The 21,400-nt window shown below is 40.2% G+C and overlaps 1 long non-coding RNA gene across 7 annotated transcripts in view; it reads left to right on the top strand.

Moving 5' to 3' along the window:
• The window catches only part of LOC129123414 (uncharacterized), a 28,346-nt gene extending 7,859 nt beyond the window's left edge, over positions 1 to 20,487 (top strand). For 6 of the 7 annotated variants that reach the window (XR_013183482.1, XR_013183485.1, XR_013183483.1 and 3 more), the window contains 2 exons: positions 3,445 to 3,594; positions 18,320 to 20,487. This is a non-coding gene — a long non-coding RNA (uncharacterized LOC129123414). Of the gene's footprint in view, positions 1 to 3,444; positions 3,595 to 15,011 lie in introns of all 7 variants that reach the window. The other variant, XR_013183488.1, reaches the window with a different exon arrangement.
• The last annotated feature ends 913 nt before the right edge of the window (positions 20,488 to 21,400 follow it).

The following is a 21,400-nucleotide window of genomic DNA, read 5'->3' on the forward strand; positions in this document are numbered from 1 at the left end:
CCAGAAAAGAAAAAGTGTCTGTAAAGGGGTTCTTAGCTAAGCAATGTTAAATGTAAACACTACATGATTTTTAAAAATTAATTCCCTTTCAGCAGAAACCCCAGCAAGACTCCACTTTGGATTTTCTCTTTTCCAAGATTCCCACTTACAATATAAGGATCTTATGAGTGTGCTGACCTGGAAATCTTTTTACCTTTGTTGTTCTAGAAAATTTGCCAGCCTCCATTTCCTCTTCAAGTGATTATCTGCCACACAGCTGTTACTATAAATTCCAAGTTATGAAGGGTCAGTCACCAATATAGAGAATTGTGGGAGGTAGAACAGGAAAAGAGAGAAACGTTCTGTCTCCAAACTCTTCCCTTAATTCAGTCCAAGACAACTAAAGATACAATGTGATTTAAGATCTGGTTTGTTATGTAGTTATCTTGCCACTATATTTTTTCTACTTATATCAGTTTTGAGTTACTATTTATCTATATTTAGCAACAGGTGTTGTTCAAGTCTCAGTAGACTCACTTGATTCCCTGGGAAGCATTTATTTACCATCTCTGTGTAACTAAGAGAACGAAAATTAGAATACTGAATTAAATTTAAGTTGGTAGCATCCACTGTGGAGACAAGCCATGAAAAAAAAAAGAAAATAATCCAGCAAGTCTGTCATGGATCAGTTTTCACTCTCTTCCTTGAGCTTCTTTCCTGCTTGGAACAGACAGTGGGGTTTACCATGTGAAGCAGTATGGAAAACAGCATTCCCCAGGGAGAGGAGCAGCATCTTTTTGAGATTAATATGTGTAATGTCTTGGGAACTACTGTTGACTTGGAGGAAGGCAATCCACACCTTTAGGCACACAGTTTGTGTCAATGGGGTGGGGCTGTGGGAGCCTCATCCCCAGTGGGTGCAGCTGTGAGCAGCAGGTGAGCAGCATTGACAGCAATGAGCCACGGGGTGCCCAGGGGCACTGACCAACCACCAAAGGGAGCAGAGGGCACACAGGTGCAGTGCATCAACAGGAGGGGATAAAAGGCTGGGCTGAAGAGCCAGAAGGGCAGATGCTTGCAGCTTTCTTTAGTGGAATGATGTTGCTCTGTATGGGCAGATGCCTGAAGCCTTCTGATGAGGTAAGGTGCTACTCTGTTTGGGCTGAAGCCTTCTGAAATTGTATGGTAGCACTCTGTGTATTGTGGCTGTCTTGACTGTGGTATGTCTAGAGACACATACCAACACAAATCACATCCTCTCAGGTGAGTCTGATAATCTATCTAGCCCTGTGTATACACAGTCACTAGGGATGTGAATAGAAATCTATATATGTGAAAATATGAACAAGGAATTACTAAGGTACTTGTGCAGTGTGTCCAGGGTTATAATGTCAGCATCTCAAGATTATTTGACCCTGATCTGGGATGAGCTCCGATGCATGCAAGCCTTGATTCAAAGCACATGGAAAATGGCATGCAGATCCTTATAATGAATTTTTGAAGAAATGCTCCAGGCTGTGCCTAAATGGGAGCGACTCCTTCAAATCTAGCTCTGATTATTAACTCATGAGCACAGCATGATGATGTGCTTCAGCTGGGGATGCCTTTGGAAATGCAGGGAAGTGATGGAGATGCTCATGTGAGTGGCACGTTATCTCCATGTCAGTGTACTGAGCTGCATGCTCTGAGCTAAAGCAATGGCTGCAGTTTGCAAAATGCCTGTTCAAATGCTGAAATTCCTGGGTGTTAAAAGCAGAATAAGTACCCTCTTAAAGTATTTACTGATTCAGCCCAGGAACTCTATTTAAACAGACCATTTCCAAGCAAATTGCTATAAAAACAAACTTTCTCTGCTTGGTTAGCAACACAATTCCTCACACTCAGACACAGCAAAGCTCTTAAGCACCTATTGATGCCTATATCCTGTCAGCAATTTTTAATATTTGAGATGCCTTTGATTCCTCTGAGATGTGTCATTTATGTTAATAATGTTCTTAAACACTTGGTTGCTAAAGTCTGGCTCCAAAAGCTACGGACCTTAGTGGGACATCCTGTGGATTGTTTTGAGGGATGTGAAACTGCAAATACCTCAATAAGTGACAGCCAGACATTTTTATTTTGAGAGTCCTCAGCACACTACTCCCAAAGAATGCCTTCTTAGGTAAGTATTTTGTCAGATTTTTAATTCCTTCTGGATTTTATGATCTTGAAGCATATCTCTGAACAGACACACTTTGAACAGGGAGGGGCATATAGCCCAAATCTAGGAAGTGTTCTACTGAATATGTGCCCAAAGTTTTCATGAATCATGAATATGCTTATTCCCACTGTAATACTTCATTTTTTAAATAGGATGCAAAATTACATTGAAGAAAAACCTTGCCCTCAAGACTTACATATATTGGCCATTCATAATTAAATTTACAGAGCAAAAATATCTTTGCAATGTAGATACCAGGCACCTGTTTGTGGTGTTATCCCATTATGCTGGATTTGAGAACTGCAGAAGTAAGGGCAGCCAAGGGGTAAGGAAAAAAGAGAAAGAAATTCTGTACTCCAGTGATTCCAACCATCACTTTTGATTTTTGACAACCAGTCATTCATTTACTGCATCTCTCATGTCTAGTAAGTATAAGTGCTTTCCTTGGTAATATGCAAATATCCTTTCACAAATAGCAAAGGAAAATACTTGTGCATTTGTCTAAAATTCACTATTTTCATTGAAGATACAAACTAGGTTTTCACTGAGCCTCTTGCCTCATAGCACCAGGCTCCAGCTGGACTCTAACAGTTGGTTCCATTTGTAACTGAGGCCAGTTACTTTTGAAAGCACACTCTGCTTTCTGTAGAAAAACCCCAACATGTTTCTGCAAGAAATCAAAGGTATAGCTTTTTCTCCTCAGGTTCACAGTGTAATTCATAGTTTTAAGATGGCTCCTCTCCAGACAGAAGCAATGAATGTACAAAATTGTTTCATTTCCAGACATACACCTCAGGTTTACAATCCTTCTCTCTCCTTCTCCTCTATTTCTCTCACCACTCACATCACCCAAGAAACAAAGATGTATGCCAGGCAGACATCATAACTATCTTCACTAACATCTGTTACAAGCCAATTTCGATGCTATTGCTACTTCTTCTCTCATTCTGTATGTATGAGCTGGTATTAATATCTCCAAGGAAAGTAAATGCATGAATCAATGTGTGTGAATCAAACAGGCTGAACAAATGAAGCATATGTATAAAAAAAAGTATGTGCTATGTTTGTATATCCAGGTTCTGTGTTGAGCACCACATGTTGGGGTGGGGGGAGCACACTGAGGAGGCCACATGCAGCTTGTCCAGGAAAGGCAGAGCAGACAGAGGAAGAGTCAGGGAGACAGAGCCTCCATGCAGGTGGTCACAGAAACAAAGGTGTGGGCAGTCTCTGGGGCTGTGATGCTTGTCTGTTCTGCTACCACACAGGTCTCAGAGGAAAGGACTGGTAAACCCCCCTCCCACTGAGCCACAAGAGCAGAGGGGAAGGAGGACAGAGCATCAGACAGCATCAGGAACCAGGGCCAAAAGACCTAAAGATGTGGTGGCTGCTTGCCCGTAGTAAGAAGTTCTTCCAAGGTGAGATGTTTTCAGAAAATATGGCATGTCCATCCTGGGAAGAAAACCAGGGAGAAGGGGAAATACTATCAGAAACCATTTCTGAAAATTGCTGCTGATTCATGTGTGTTACAGGTGCCCTTCAGCTGTTCCCCTTTGATTTGCCCTCGCAGAAGGTTCCTTTTGGCTGTGATGCTTGTCCCAGTGCTGCTGAGAGGGGGCAGCCACTCACTCACCTGCTGGCTGACATGGGGTCAGTGTGTTCAGAGCCACTTCCAGCCCCACATGTCCTTGAGCACCCACTGAGGAGACAGTGCTTGTACTCTGCAGCCCTGCCAGCCCAGCTCAAGCCCTTGTCAATAAGGCAGCCTGCTGCTGGTCAGTGAGTGATGGCCACAGCCAGTGCCACAGGGACAATGACACTGTCCCTGGCCCCAGTGGCTCTCCCTCTTCCACTCATCCATTGTACCTGTAGTTCAAGTCAGATGTGTGACAGTCAGCCACCTCCAGCTGCCCTGTCCTAGCAGGTACACTCTGTTAGAACAATTTTAGCAAAACAGTAAGAGGAGATAGAAACAAGTAGCTGACTAATAAGGGAGAGAAGGGTGATTTAGCTGGAATGTGTGAGGGTAAGAGATACCTTTTTGTAGTGTTCAAATTAGCACCTTTCAAGATACAGTGCAGCTGTGGCTGAAAACTCCCCTCACTCAGCCAGGCCATGTGTCTTTCCTGTCCTATGCTGAGTGCATGGCCCAGGAACTGGATCTACTTTATGCTATGTAATGTTCTGAAGACTGGTGTCACTGCTATTTTGCTTTATGTGATAGCAATAGGCATTTTTGCAGGAGAAAAATATGTACAGGAAGCCCTCCAAGGTCAATATAACAGTCTAAATAGCCAGATGCTATTTCCTTGTGAATTACAAGGCTGAGCTGCCAAACATCTCTTAGTTATGTAAATTATGAAAATTCTGAGAACTGCAGTGCAGACAAAAAGATCTACTGCTGTTGAATCATTTTCTCTGGTTCAGAAATGACCATATCTTACCCTTTTGTTCCAGATTTTATTTGCATTGCATGATTTTGTTTATTCCTGTCAGATATAGGAATGAAGCTAACATCTTTGCTTTAGGATATTGTTCTTTTATTATCAAAAAGGCGTTCAGCAGACTCACAGAGATTCTTTTCAGACATGGAGAAAATAATACAAAACCAGCATCAAGCAATTCCTTATAAGCTATCTGCAGTTAAAGTGATTATTAAACCCCAGGACAGGTTTAAGGGTAATCCAGATGAATATTGTTTTCTTCAAAGCAGTAGTAAAGTCATCTGCTTTTTCCTTGTTGCCTTAGGACTGACATTAGTAAAGGCACAGCAAGTGAAATTGGGAATTATTTTCCTCTACTTCCTTTAAAGTTCAATTTCTGTCATTTAATGCTCATAGTTATCTGATGTAAGGAAGACTACTTCCTTTTTGAAAAATGCTGTGGATAAGTGTTGTTTTCCCACTTTCACTTGGGAAACATGGTAAAAAAGATCCCATGAGATGAAAATGAACTCTTTTTCTGGAACAAAAAATAAATAAGGGCTATGCAGAAAACAAGCAGGAGCAATTTGAAATACATGAATGAAGAACAGATATGAGAATAGCAGCGTGTGTTAATGCTACAGGCTTGAGTCTTGTTTAAGAAATAGGGGGTAAATGCTTGGTTTTTGTGGATAAAGTCAAATGATAACAGGCAAAATAATGAAAAATAGAGGGCACAACATTTCATGAAACAATTTATAGTATAAGGACTGCCCATGTCATGACCAAGTGAGTGGAAAATGCACCTAAATTAGAATAATTAGGGTTAATAGGCCCTTTGCATTGTAATGAACAATTATTTAATTCACAGGTCAAAGTCAGTCTCTTTGGGTTCCTCTGATATTTTTTATTTAGTAGAGTCTAAGAGGATAATAGCTGAAACAAGCAGCACTGCATCTGGAGGAGGTTTGTTGTCCATATAAAATCAATCATTAAAGTTAATTCTACTTCATTCACTGCTTCCCCGGTTTGATCATCCCAGCTGCTTCCCTAGAGAAACAACATTCCTATTTTTTCCTTTTTTTTTCTGTAATCTTCCTTCTTCTTACATGGCTTCTTGCAGTGGTGCTGTCAGCAAGATGATGTCTAGTCCCAATTAGAAATTCAATCAATATTCACATAATGAGGGTTCTAGCAAAACCATGTCATTTAGTTCAAAGACATGGATATATTACTGTAGCAATTCAGGATTCAAGTAATTTAGGGCACCTCAGTGAAAAAAGATAAAGCTGAAGGGCTTAGAGGTAGTTAATTGTTACTATGGCAACTTCCTAAATAAGCTTTAGATTCTAGTCATTTTTCAGTTTATTTGGAGGCAGAACAGAATCATTAAAGATGAAACTTATTTAAAGCTCAGAACAGTTATGGGTTCTCATAGTTTCCTGCTGTTCCTTACAGAGTTACTTAAACTTTGTCCACCTCAACTTTGAACTATGTAAAAGAGCAAGATACAGCCTGCATAGATTAAAAAAAAAAATGACAGCATGTTATGTAAGAATTATCTAATTTAGTAACTTTGGCAATTGTATTTTTATTTTTACATTTTTTTTTCTCCCAGTAGAACTCTTTAAAAGTATTGTGTAGGAAAGAAGTGGTCCTCAGCCAAGAATGCTCTGACCTGTCCATAAAATGAAGTTATTATGATGTGATTTTCAACAATGGGCACTGATGGTGAGGGCACATTTGTCCACCTTTCCTTCCACAAAACCCCCACATGTGGAATAGCAGGGCTGCATTTTAGCCTGGTCCTTAGCCAGTGCTGTAACAATTGTGATGATAAGGAGCCAGGAGAAAGGCTGCCATATCAAAATCTTGCCACGCTGATTGTGTCCATTTGTGTTCTTAATGTGAATGAATATATTTGGCCTCTGTGGGGCTGCATCACTGGGCAGATCCAAAGAGCCTTCTACAGGCAGCAATGGAGACAGCAGAGATATAACAGAGCTGAGGGAACTCTCAATCCCTGGGCATTAATTAGGTGAAGATCCATATCAGCCTAAACTTTTTGCATGATTTCAGCTGCTGTAACTCACTTCCTGAACCACTCCATAGTGTGTGATAAACCCCCCCAGGCCATGAAATAAAATCGTGTCTCAGTAGGAGACACCCCCTGGCTTGTCACAGAAGTAAATTCATACCTCAGACCTGTTTTCACTCTTCTGTAGGCTGGAAATCTCTGAAGTCACTGAGTCATAACTGCAAAGCTGTCAGGGAATGATGCCTTAGGTGTGAAGATGCATAGAAGACACCCCTAGAGGTGAAGGTATAAGCGGTGTAGACTAAAGTGATGTGTTCATCTCAAACAGAAAAGCAGGACAGGTTACCTGGCTGTGAGCTCAGTTCTCCAAGGGGGAGCAGCAGCTGCTTGCAGGCATCTTTAAGCCAACCTCCAGGAGATGAACTGAGCAGGATGGGGAAACTGAGGTGTGCAGGTGTTGCTCAAAAGAAGGTAAAGGAGGGCTAGAAGAGTGACAGGCTGTTTTATATGTGGCTGATATGTCAAGATGACATTGTCATAAGATAATTCCCTTTCCCACCACCTGCAAGCCTGTCTTTCTGTCACAAGTAATAGTCCTGCATATGGAGAGTCTCCCAGCCCAGGAAACACCTGGCTGTGTTTGACAGGCTCACAGTGACTCTAGATTTTCTCCATAATCACTGGGGGGGAAACAGGCTTTGCCAGGCCATGGCCCATTCCATCCTAGGGATTAAAGTACAAAAGAAATCAGGGGAAATTAGCCTGTTTCTCTCCATTTATCTTGAATTATGAAACAGAGAAAGGTTGAAAAAATGTCTCTTAATTCATTTTCCAAATTAATGTGTTCATCTAAAAAGAGAAAAAAGCCTTTGTTTTGAAATATAAATTGAACATCAAAGTTTCATGATATAAACCAGTCATAATGTATATAAGCTCAAATTCAGACTGGTTCCATGTTACTTCATCAGGCTTAATTCTGTTGGTCTTGCTCCCTTCTTTCGTCCTCAGATAACTCCTCCAGACTGTTTTCTGATTTAGAACAATAGGAACACTCTTTCAAATTTCACATAATTAAAAAGAAATGTGCACCCAGCTGCAAGAGGAACTGTTTTTCTCTCCCATCTGAAAAGGCTGTACCATGGGCAGGAATTCTGCACTGCCTATTACTTGCTCTACTCCTTTTCTATGGAAATCTGGTCTCCAGAGTTATAATTCAGGGAACTATAGTCAGAAGGAACTTGGCTTAATTTATATGAAGAGAAAAAAATACCTGCCGAGGAAAAAAACAAAGGAGAATATGAGCTGATCCCAAACAGCCTGAGCATTATTTATTGTATTTTCTTTTCTTTGCTGTTATACGACCACAGCACCCGGCTTTTGCTGTGTTGCAAGGGATGTATTTTCAAGGTTAGCACAGAAGTAATCAACCACTCAATGGTGGCATGAATATTCATATCAAGACACATTATGAGAAAGTAGATAGAGGTAAATATGCAATTTAAATATAGACTATAGCAGGAAATGGGACATGAAACAGTAATTAAATAGTGAAAATTACATGTTATTTACATAGGTAAATACACTGCAGGGGTTATGCATGTGAACTTTTCTATTAGCATTTGTTTGTTTGTGATTTAACCCTGATTTAAAAAGGGAGGCTTTTAAAGCATGAAAATGGGAAGACAGGAACACTTACTTTGAACCAGAAAATCTGCATTGCTTGAAGGATTACCAGTTTGGGCTGTCAGCCAGGTTTCACAGCTAACGTGGATCAGAATAGGTCTGTGCTGCAGAAGGCAGTGGTGGCAGCTCTCGAAAGCACAGGCTTTCTCCACAGCCCTGCTCATGCAGCTCCTTCCTGTTTGGGCTACTGGAAGCCTTAAGGTGATGGGAACAAATGCCTGAGTTCCTACAGCCCAGGTTAAATGGAAATCCTACAGTGCTACTGAATTTCTGTGAGGAAGAACATCTAGAAGGGGACAAAACCATTTGATTTCCTTCTTCAGGGAACACCTAGTTTTAGACTGTTTCCTGCTTTTCCTTTCAGAAATGGAAATATGGCTCTGGTCTGTTCAGATCAGCACAAGCACACTCTGAGCCTCCACAACCATCATACCAAAGGCAGTAATATTAATTTTTACTTCTACTCTGAACTACCCCACCTTGCTGGATTCCTTACCTATGTCTGTTCTTTTTTCCTGCTCCCTTAGCCAAGAGGAAGGTGTGAGAAAAGGCTTCACTAATGTATCTCCTGTCTTCTCTTCAGCTGCCATGAGCACAGAGTTTGTTGGTAGTCTGGGATTCCCAGAGAAAATGGCCAATAGGGAATTAATGAGAGAAAGAGGGATGGAAATAGATTTCCCTCTTGCAAAGGCTCATTTCTTCCTTAGCCTTTCACCTCTGAGCTGCTTTTGCTTGGGTATCTTGAGTCTGCAAGCAAGAAAAACAACTTCAGAGTCCACAACATTTATTTATTGGTGAATACATGCAGTGGGTAGCAGGGACTACTGTGCTACACGACCACACAAATATTCTTTTGATTCTGGGTGAGTCTCTGCTGAACAGGCAGTCATAAGTCAAGTGAGGGAAGGGTCTGCCTCTGCTCCTTGGTGTAGGCTGATCTTTGATGTTGTAGATTTGCTGTCTTCCTATTCTTAGCTTTTCTTTCCCTAAGATTTTACAGCTTTACATGTTTTCAGTGTTTTCCTCTTGAATCCCTGAGCTTTAGGTAACCCCATCTCAGCAAATAGTGTTGAGCCTATTGTTTTGCTTTTCTTAGCCTGTGTGGCTTTGGCTCATAGATTTTCTCACATCTTAATAGCACTTTTCTCTAAAACTCTGCCACGGTGGCAATCGTGGTGTAAAACCAGGCTGGGGTGCATAGACAGCCCAAGTCCTCAGCCACAGGCACAAAGGGTTTGTATCTTCAATGCAATTCACATCAGCTGCCCCAATGGCATAAGGAACTGCAGAATAAAGCTCAAAGGAAAATTGGTAAGACAAGTACATGGTGCTGCAGTGCAGTAACATTTTCAGGAAATTCCTTTTGTAGGCTACTGAGCAGGCACTTAGCAAATGCCCAGAATCTGGCCTGAGAGGGCACTGCCCTCCTGCAGCTCCTGTGCTTCTTAATATCAAGAAATGCAGATGTTTGACAGGGACTGAGTGGTTTCCTAATGGGCAAGTGTCTCAAAATTGGTGTTGTGGGCAAATTCCAAGCTGGTCAGTGCTATTCTATTCTTAAAGTTCACCTAAAATATGGGTTGCTGTATTTTTAAAATCTAATTAAGACTTCAGTTTAGAAATCATGATAATGCAACCTTTGTTCTTGGTTATCTTTCATTTCCAGTTTTCTTTTCATCAACAGACAAGTGCTTGTGGATATGAGGACAAACCCTGAAAACTCTTGCTATCTTTTATGCATGCTTCAGTGCACAAGTGCTCTGCATGAAAGTGTGTCCTCTTTAGAGTGCTGTGTATATTTGATTTGCCACTTCCCCTTGTGGAGGTGGCAGCACATTGGGCCTTATTCTTTATAGGAAGTTTATTACTTTTGTGAAGTGTCTCGAGACTTTGCAGATTGAAGAGTGTGTTGAGATAAAGATTGTTTATTATTCATCACTCCAAATACATTTGTTCCTGCATTCTGAAGCTGGGAACAGTGTGTGATAAGAGACAGCTGCATAGCTAGGACTCTTCCTGAAAGCATGCAAATTATTTTTCAGATCTGAAGAGAGGTGATGGGCCCAAGGAAACACTTTTTTTTTCCCCCAGCTGTATCAGATGGGTCAATGAAAGCTATTACTTTTCCCATAAAACATAGAACAAGGAGATTCCCAATCTGCTGATAAAATCATATTGTAGCTAACAGAACAGGTCCACAAAAAGGATGTAAAAATGTCATAAAAATCACTTAGGCTCAGATTTGAAGCTTTTGTACGAAGAAGGCGTCCTGCAAAGTGAGGTATCCCTTATCCCTGTGTGCCCAGCTTCTCCAAGTAAAATTGCTTAAGGCAGCAAGAGGAAATTCAGCTCAAGAAGTAAAAGCAAGCCAGCCTTCCTGCAGGAACTAAACACTTTGTGAAAGCACACGGAGCACAGTGAAGAGTGGATGGCCGTGACTGAAATGACTGTGACAAGACAATCTCTCTGTATGTCAGATGGATAAAATAACAACTGACTCCACTGTGGAAATTCAATTGAAACTCACTCATATCAGGCCTGTGGGCTTTCTCAGAGAATGGAAATTAAGATTGTAGTAACCCTTCTCCACCTGTTCAAATGTGTCTCAGTTCTCCATTTTTCCTCAATAAGGAGACAGGGAGGATTAAACATCTCCTCTTGCTTTTGGATCCAGTTTGAAATTGTTGAGTATTTCACAGGAAGCAATTTTAGGAGGATAATGCTCTAACTTGGGCTGAAATCACCTGAGCACCTGTGATATTTCAGACTGAAAAAAGGACAGAGTTCCACAGAACAAGCCACTTTTCCTGTAGTCACTGCAGTCACTTCTAGAGACTTTGACACAAAAATATTTTATTCCATCTTATATTTGGGCATTTAAGTAGAGCCTCCATGGAAGGGGGAAGCCATTTTTCTTTTTCCTGGTAACATTTTGATAGTCAATTCCATTTAGGATGAATTCCAAAGGATTGTTTTCCTCCCTTTCATACTGTTCAGGATAGAGAAGTGTTACAATGGTCATCTGAAATGGCTTATATTTATATTAAGGATAACCACAAATTTCAACAGTGGTTTGCCTCTGAAACCTGCAGGTGACTTTCCAAATTACAGACATAAGACAAAAGACATCCTGTTCTGTACCTTGCTGTGCTCAGTAGTGCACAACACTTTGGTGGATTCCATTTCCAATGAATGACTCAGGGAGAAACAAAACCTGAAATGTTCACATGAAGAGGATACTGCTAAATTTCAGGTGTGCTAAACTGAGGAGAAGCTCTGTCCTAGGTGTGGAATCCACATGGAATATTCCTCAAATAACAGCACTAAAACCTTTTCAGAGTGAGCAGGCATCAACTCAAATGTCCAGAGTCAGTGGAGTCCACTCCACCAAAAATTCACAATTTGTAAACACCAGGCCACCAGCTTCATCTTCAAGCATCCACATACCTTTCAAAAAACATCCTATTTATTCCTTCTCTGATTCAAATCTCCTGTCTCTTTCCCTCTGTGTTACATCTAAGAGATTTGTACAGAACAGATCATAGCAGAGGGTCTAATCTCAGGTGAGGAATTAAAGTAGCATTGAACTTAATTATTTCTTATATCACTTTATTTCACTTAAGATATTCCTTTTCTTTTTCTTTTCTGTTTGGAGCTCTCAAGAGTGATCAGCTATTTTTAAGGTATTAACTAGCTTATTTCCAGCTTAGAGTCCCTTTGTGTATAGGATTCTGCTCTGCAAGACATTCTCACTCAGTAGACATTCTGGCATAAAATCTTAAAATCCTTGGTTTTGGGGAACAGATTTTACCATTTCTCTACCTACTGCCCAAGGTAGGAGCAGTGACTGTCTACAACTCCTGCATGCTGTTTCAAATGATTAATTCATGCCTTACACTCAAGAACACACAAAATATCATGATGAACTTTTGCAAACAGGAAAACAATATCTCCAGGTATTTGTGTTCAAGGTTTGATTTATATAAATGACATTTTGCATGTAAATATGCAGCCACTCATTTCACTGCCTGCCAAGAGGCATTTCAGCTAAAGCCAATGATGCTCCTCTTCATCTAAAATGTCATGTTCTCATATGCACCTACTGCAAAGGTTATTGCACACATCTGAAAGTAAACAAATTATCTGGCAAATTAAGCCTCACCAAATTTTTGTCTTTTCTTCCTGGTTAAAATAACTTCTATCAAGGAATATGAGTCCCCAGACAAGCATCCATCAATTCTGAGCACCTGACTTAAGATGATATGAAAATACTAATTGCCTTCCATTCACCCCAAACAGAGCTGAGTCCCAGCTCCAGGGGGATTGAACAGGTGTGCTCAGAGAATACCAAGCCCTGGGCCTGCAGGCAATCTTGTCTATAAAGCTTCCTTGGAGTTTTATGAATAACCAAGGCCTCACTTTCTGTCTTTCCCAAATCTGGAGTTGCACTCAGAGCCCTGCACGAGCAGATAATTTAAAACAGGAGATGGCACTGGCTCAGTGTGTGCTGAGATCTGTGTTTCTTCAGAAAAGCAGGAGTGGCAAACATCACAGAGCATCTCTTATTTTTCTCCTTTTGGAGTTCAAAAGGCTTTCAGGCTTCTGATCTACAACTAGAAGATCTGATCTGCTACTTCAATTCATATTTACTGAGTATCTCTGATGTGTCTATTGTTTGCTCTACAGCTATTGCAGCATGGCCCTCCCATGCCCTGGGATGCTTCCTCAGAACTGAGGCTGCATCAGAAGTACCTCAGGCACTCCTGGTGATACTGCCTATATCTACCTATACATTTGGCATGTTATAGATAATTCTGGGGAGAATATGAAACCCAGGCTCTGAAAGATAAATTTGGGTCATGATGATTACATGAGCCTCACCCTCCTGCTGCAGGATGCTATAGTCACTGCCTCTGTTGCTGGGCAAAATTCATTCCTGTCCTGCCACAGAAAAATTCTCCAAATTTCAGGTACTGTTTTCACCCTTTTCCCCCCCTCTATATTCTTTCCCCTCCTATATTATTTTTAAGTAATCAAAGTCTGAATTATTGATCCCTTTTCTAGCAAAACAACCCTGTGCTCTGCATTTTGTCACAGGTGCAGGAAAGCTGCTGCCATGGAACTGCTCTCCTACAGCGTGACATTGCCTGCAGCTCAGAAGTCACCGGTGTTTCCTCTCCTAGATTGTTGAATGAGAAGCCCCAGTGAGGCCTGCCTCATTTTAGTCTCTCTCATGTCAGACACAATAATATGTAAACATGTTGTTTTGTGATGTAGAAATTAAAAAAAAATCATAACTTTCCAATTACACACCCAAATTTTCAGTTGAGATGTCTCAGATAGGATTTCTTTCTCCTTTTCACAAACACATGCTATACACAATGAGGCAAAGAAAAAAAGGACTGGAGTCTGTCTGAGGAAATTTAATTTTTTTTCACTTTTAAATCTAGCAGGAAAAAAGGACTAAAATTCAGGTCTTTTTTCTTTTCACTTTCATGCATATTGAACCTTCTATTAAAAAACAATACAAGAAAGAACATCAAAATGAAACATAAGGAAGAAATGTTCTTTCATTTTCAATCACAACAAAATTGATGGTATTTTTCACTGCAAGAGCTAAATTTCTCCTACTTCAGACTGAAGAATTTTTTTTCCAAACTCAAATGGCACATATATGTGAATCTCCCATGAATTAGAGGAGCCTATAGAGGTTGCTATTGTTCAAATGGTGTTACTTTATTTTTCCAGTGAGATGGTTATGGTCTCCTGCTGTCCTTCAGCCCCATGTGTGAGCTAAGTACCAAGTTTATTTTCCCTCAGATGTTTCTCACTAAGGCAAGCTCTCAGTGCTAGGAGAGGCAGCCTGTTTGAGTACCAATGAAAGGAAAACAGCCTTTAGGTTTTAGTATGCAGGAACATAAGCAGGAGTCTAATTGCTTAAAAGGCTGAAGGTTTGCTCTGGAGCATGGATCCAAACCTCACACAAACACAAGGCCCACACAGATGTCCAGCAAAGTTCCCAGAAGGGTCTGTGATGATCTGCAATGGAGGACGAGTCAAATGTTAAGGCAGCAGAAGATTCAGTCACTCGCCTTTATAATTCATCATTTAACCAAAGCTTTGTTTTAAATATGAAGTTTCTTTACTTCCAGTCCTTACTTTGTTTTTCTCCCATTCCACCTGAGTTTTAAAACTCAGTTTTATCTACAGAGATGAGAAGTCTGTAATCATCTCAGTTCTGTGCCTGTACCTGCAGTTTAGTCAGTCTCCAGGCCTGAAACAGAAGTAGAGTTCTAAGTACGTGTCTCTGTCCTGTACTTGTAAGATAAGGCTGCCCTTTTCATGGGATGCCAAATTATTGCTCCTTGAGCAAGAGCCAACATCCCAGGAAGAGCTCAGCCTGAGCCAAATCACCACTTGTGCTTTTTACTTACTCTGTGGTGATAACCTCTGGCTCAAAACCACATTTGTGGCACTCAGCTGTAGAGTAGATGATGGGCTAAATTGCTTCCTGAGTGGCACTCACGAATAAATATTTGAACTGATCAAACAAAAAACAAGACTCTGAAGCAACAGCAAAACCAGCAATTAGTTTAAATTTGTCATTGAAAACGTAAATTTTTTTGAAGCTGAAAATAGTTCAGCTACATTTTGCGAAAAGCCAAAGCACATGATACGATCTGTGTTCCAGGATTCAGCAAAGGGAAAGAAGATAAAACAGAGGAGAGCACAGACCCAGCATTGCCTCCATTTCAGCCCTGAGTCTGTGGTGCTGCCTTGGTTCCAGATGCCATCAGCACAGTGACAGCACTTCAGCCTCCTGACAGTGTGGTGTAAAAGAGCTGGTGAGGAGCTGTGGTGCTACACTGGGACCAAAGCCCCACCTGGAGGGACCCCGTCATTAGTTTCAGCTTCATACTATGGTACCCACCCCACCTTAAGAACAGGGGGCAGGGAGCAAGACTGCACTTGCAGGACATTTTGATCACCACCACTAACAGAGCAGGGATGTCCTTTTCTGTAGAAAGAGCTGTGTTAAAAGAAATCGAGGTCTGGACAACATAAAAACCCCACAAAATGCTCTGTGCTGTATATTGACATCCTCTCTGGAGGTGATTTTATGCTCTAAACCCACTCATCTTTTAAGCTTCCAGCTGCAATGAGAAATAAATAAAACTTTTTCACAGGTGTTATTAAAATCATTCACATGAAACTGCCATTCTGGTGCTGAAATCCAGGTGTTTTGTTCTATGCAGTTTCAGGTGGGTCATGTGCTTATGAGGCTGGGCCCCAGACTGGATTTTAAGTGCAGGTCCTCTAAATTGCTACCTTGTGCCAGGTCTTCCAGGCAAGTACTTTCCTGTTCTTTTTGTGGATTTGTAACTTTCCCAGAATTCTCCAGGGGAGATTCAGATTACCTGGCATTAGTCTGCCTTCTCTTTACGGATTTCTGCATGGCTGTCCACATCCCCTAGGGAAATATAAATGCAAACCCACTGCCTGCCAATGCCTTCCAATACCCAAGACCTTAGAATTAAACTTTTGCAATATTCAATTATATCGCATCAAGTAATATGTACAGAAAGTCTTTTCACAGGTGAAACATTCTCAGAATCATTTAGTAAGTCAAGCTACCTTTTATTTTAACAGCATAGTTAGTATTTTTCACATAATATTTAGGTGTGAAATCATTAGCATGAATAATTCAGCTATGCTTTTTTGTCTTTTTTTTTCCTATTCACACTCTCCATTAACAAAGAAAACCTGGTGAGCAGAGTGCTGCAAGAACAGTAAATGCATGAGTTGAAAAAATTAAATATATATGCTGAAGCATTTCTAAGAGTGATTTATTATCCATGAAGTACAATATAATTACAGCATCTGCTGATTATAACTTTGTTGTTATAGTTTCTTTGACCTATTTGTTAAAAACTGTCTGCATATAATGTGTTTCTTGTACAAAGCAAATCTGTGGAACAGAAAATAGCACTGCTGACATTATTATGATAGGGGAAATAAAATAATGTAAAATGAATTTACTAAAAGTTTAGGGAGTACCAAAATTATCACTGCATCCATTTAACTCACCATTTAAATCAATTTGCTTTATTCTTCCACCAGATTCCTGCCTCGTTTCCTGCTCTTGACCTTTCTTCTCATGCCATACACTCACTTTATTAAATACTTTTTTACATCTTTCTCATTCATTGTGTGACCTCAGTGCCTTATTTGCTGCACCACTCTGACTCTCTGTGGATGAAAAACATAATAATGCCCTCAAAGTCATTTATTGGTAGCTGTGTTTTTTTTTTATTTGCTGTTTTTCTTTTTTTAGGTCACAGTATTTTAAGTTCACTTGTCAAACTACAGGGATATTAAATTTCCCAATTAAGTAGGTTTAAATTACTTGTATTACAGATTAACCTATGACCTTGCTCCCCAGAATCTTCCTATGACTGACAGAAGAGTTTTCCTTGGTATATGTAAAATGTGGCAAAGCCATAAGCTACTGATAATAGGTTCCCATAACTGACAGTGTTAAGAGACTAGCGCTGCTGGGTTTGGAGGTTCAATTAAATCAATAATCTCCAGTTAGGAAAAACTGGCCTTGGCATTTGTAATGTCCTGTATTTTTTGTAGTATTGACTATTCCATCCATCTTTAAAATATACTTCAAAGAAATGACACAACCTGAAAACCAGCTGATTTGATGAAATGGCCCTATCCTTATATTCCTATGAGTCACTCTGCAGGGAAAGTGATCTTTTTTCAATATATTTTTGTCTTTAGGAAACATTAACATTTAACTGTATTTATGTGAACATGGAAATTAAACCTTTCTCATTATTTCATGTTGATTTTTAGAAAAAGCTACAGCTGGGCTTTTCCTTTCAGAACTGATTACCAGCTGATTTTTTGGCTCAAACGTCAGAAAAAAAAATCCCCATTATTTGTTTAGCTAATTTAATTGAGTTGCACTGATTATGCTTTTGAAAAGACAACTGTGAAGCCAATATTACAGTAATGTTAGTTGGTGGAAATTAATTAATTCTAATTTTTCAGCTAATTAATGGGAGTAACTTTATTAGGGGAAAGGGACATTCAGGTGTAGATTAAAGAAAAAAAAAATTGAAACCCTGATAAAATCAAATGAGATTAAAATCAAATGAGCCATAGGGTGGCTAAACATGTAGGAGCATAGCATCAGCTCTGTGTAGAGCAACTATTTCCTTCTTTTAAAGAGGAAAAGAAGGAAAATCAGCGAAGGATAATTTTTTAGGGTTTATGGTAACTGTTGTCCTTGAAAGGTTCAAGGCTTAGGGTCCATACAGAGCCATCTCTTATCCAGCTGGCAGAGAGGGCAGGATTATTAACTTACTTTGTGTTTCACAGAGGCTTTGCTGGGCACAGCACAAGTGTACTGTACTCTATTCACCCACGTGAACAAAGGGCTTTAACTGTTGGTTTATGATTGTGCTGGGAAGGAATACGTCTGGTCTATTTTTAACAGCTTTGTGCCAGAGAAAAAGATGTCTTCTTTTCAAGGCTTTTCAAAATAGAGAGACCTTAAAAATGTACTTCACTTTATCAGCTGACAGTGCTCATGCAAACAGAAATGAGACAGGGAAGAACAGGAAGGTCAAACTTGCATAAACACACTGTTGCATATGCTGACTGCCAGGAGAAAGAACAGTGTGCAGCTGAACTGAATGCATTATGCAGAGAAGACAGAAGATGCTACTTTGGCAAAGTCAAATTTCTCTTTTATGCAAGCTCCCATGGGATAAAGCTTAGAACTACTATTTCCTTTTAGTAATGTAGGAAGCATAAACTAAAATGGATTTTTATGAATCTGGCATGATGTTTTTAATGACAAAGGCAAAAGGGGCTTTTTAATGTCTATGTTTCAAAGTACATCCTATATATTTTTCTGTTTCCATCAGCAAAAAGCTAAATTTCCTAGCACCATCCTTCTAATAAAACTCTATCTCTTTTCAGGAACCCCACTTGCTGCTGCAGAGAGGTATCCACCAGAAGCTGACCTCCTTATCTTGAAGTTCATATGTAATGAGTAGCTAAATCTGACACCAAATTATTTTAGGAAGAAAATTCAAAGTCAAGCCATTTCCTTTGAAAAAGCCATTTGAAACCTTTGGGGAACAGATGTGGAAACATAATTTAAAACTCATTTCCCCACACAAGTGGTTGGGATTAATTTCAGTAAATCCAGTGTTTACTATGCACAGAACATCTCCTCTCTCACCACAAGCCCTGGACACTTTGGACTACTCTTTCATTTGTTGCTTCCTATAATAAAAGTGCTCCCTCATTCTGCTTGTGTAATTCAGATTTGTTTTTAACTGCAAGAAAACGCCTCTTCAGTTCCTGAGACGAAGCCTGCTGCAGCTGAGGGAGAAGTGCCTGGCCTGGGCTGTGCCGCAGGGAAGCAGCACCACAGTCCCAGCCCGAGCCAAGCCAGGGACGTGCGGCCCCGGCCCCGCTCGCGGGCACCTCCACTGACCATACTGAAGGACTGGGGGAGAAGCTGTGCTGGCTGGCACCCGCTCTGTTGGAAAGCACTGCTTGCATTTGTAATGCAAAGCAGACATGATTTCAGAACCTGATCTCTTTGACAACAAAGGCTGTAGAAGATTAGAAGTACTTAGATTTGCACTTCATTAAAAAATGTATTTTCCTCTGTAAAAGGAATTGGTTTTCTTAACTCATTTGCTTGCTTCTCTCTTGAGTGTATTTGCATTTGTGCCTTTAGTGTATTCTGGTAGTTCTATGAACTGTGGATGTTTTTTTCCCACCAACTGGTTAATCTGGGACTATTTCATTAAAGCCTTTTTGGCATTTAAAATATGTAGATGACAACACTAATCCGATTAAAGTTTAGGTAAAGTTGATAATATGAAATGTAAAAAAGCAGTGCAAGGTACAATTACTAACATAATTATTTTCATTATCAATACAATTATATTTTTCAGTTGTTGCTTGCTTAACCTTTTTATTTTTTCTCCATTTTTTTCATTAGCTCTAATCTACCACTGTGAGAGGCAGTTCTCTGCTTCTTCAAGCAGTATGAAGGTAGAAGTGGACAGAACTATTAGCAGAGGGATAAAAGTCTTTTATCTCTTTCTGTCTGGCTGAACTCCAGGGAAGTAAACTCAGCCAGAAGGACTGTTCATTTTTCTAGGGGGATGAGCAATTGGTGTCTCAGTTTATTTTCCAGTCCTGAATGGTTTCACTGAAAAATCATGACAATCTATAGGCTTGTAGGTAGTATCAGGAAAAAGAGCCAAAACATACAATTTCATCCTTGGAAGCATCCCAGGAATTATTTTAAAGGCCCACTCTATTCTGTTTCACTGGCAGGCTACCACCAGTGGCATTTCATCAGTACAATAGAGCAGCTCTTGCACCTGGGCATGATGGGCAGCAAAATAAGTCAATGCCATAAGATCTGCCAAGTGAAAATGGTGCAAAAAATGATGAGGATGTGATTTAGGACAGGAATTCAGAGTGAAGAGATAGGTTTAGTTTAAATGGGAAAGAGAGGAAGCTCATGGGTGGTTTACATAGGCTAATTCTCATGGGATACTGTTCTCCAAGGGAACTGATTTGTTTTGACTTGAAATTGAGCTGTGTCTGATGGCGCTTCCCTTTCTGTCCATTCTAAAGGAGTGATCATGGAAGGAGTGTGAAGTGGTGAAGTCTGAACTGAAGGAAACTGCTGGCTTTGAAGCCCACAAGTGCACAAGTTCCCTCACCTACACTAAACTACAGTTGGGACTAATCAGTGGATGATGTTTTTTCCTCTGGGATTTTCATGTTGCTTTGCAGGCAGCACTCACTTGAACTAATGAAAGCAGATGCTCCCAAACCTAAATCTATATCCCTAAGGGTAGCAATTCAAAGTTGAACTTCTTGATGGAAATTAAGGAAGACTTAATTCAAAAGGCTTGTATATGTAAAATGTTTCATCCACATCTAACCCTGGGATTTCTTGATTTCTCAGTTAAAGGAGCAGTTTAAGAGACTAGAATTCTGTTCTTACTAACACCGTGTCAGAACAATGTGTTTTGTGGCATCATTTTCATTCTGTCTATTTGGTTTGATCATCTATCAAAAGAGTCTGTAATAATAAATTAATTTTTGTGTTTTATTAGATTCTACAAAATCCTTCAAAGTTTCCACTTATTTATGTTTGCATGTGCATGGTTCTTTGTCTTGCTTTGGTGAAGTGTCTCCTAAACTGCATGAGGCTGCAGTTTGTGAAATGCCTGGGGAGGCAGCTATGTCAGTTGAAATTAGGGTGAGTCGTGCATGAAGCACGTATTTTCCTCATAGACATGATCTCAGCATCAATGAATAAAAAATATTTGTGCACACTCTCCCAATGGGAAGCAAGTGAATGGAAAATGAGAGCTGCTCTTAATCTGTATGATACCTTAAAAAAGCACACAGGAACGAATTCGGTCTTGCAGGCACAATTAAGGGTTGTAGAGCTAAACCTTGAAGAAAACCCAGTGTGCAGCTGTCATTCAAAAACTCAGCTCCCAGGCTACCTGAATGAAAGGCTGAGGTACAATACAGCATTAGAGAAGCAATGGAGGAGAAGACAGCAATCAGAAAAGTTTATTCCCTAAATGAGCAGCAAAACCCCATTAAATATTAAAACAATGACCATACAGTAGAGCAGATTGATGTACAGTTCTGAAACATGAGTCCTGATCCAGTGCTTAGCATGTGTGCTGGATAAAACCTTGGAGCCTTATTTTTGCATAGATTATTAAAGATTGTATTAATTCCTCTAATGCCTAGGAAGCAACTGTGACTGAGTTCTCCCAGTTATCCTAAAACAGTTGGCAGGATCTAAAGTTGAATCCTGACAAGACTACAGTAAGAGCACCATTGGGAGGTTTTTCAATCCCTTTTCTGGCACACAGGACAGTTCCTGGCCTCTGCATGTTGCCAGTGTTGTACTCCTTGATTCTGCCCTTCTCAGCAAAAGGAGCATGGTCCAAGATTCACACATTTCTGAGCCTGGGAGCCCATTCACCTTACCCAGGTACT

The sequence above is a fragment of the Agelaius phoeniceus genome, chromosome 9, assembly GCF_051311805.1.
Source record: "Agelaius phoeniceus isolate bAgePho1 chromosome 9, bAgePho1.hap1, whole genome shotgun sequence".
Taxonomy (NCBI): domain Eukaryota; kingdom Metazoa; phylum Chordata; class Aves; order Passeriformes; family Icteridae; genus Agelaius; species Agelaius phoeniceus.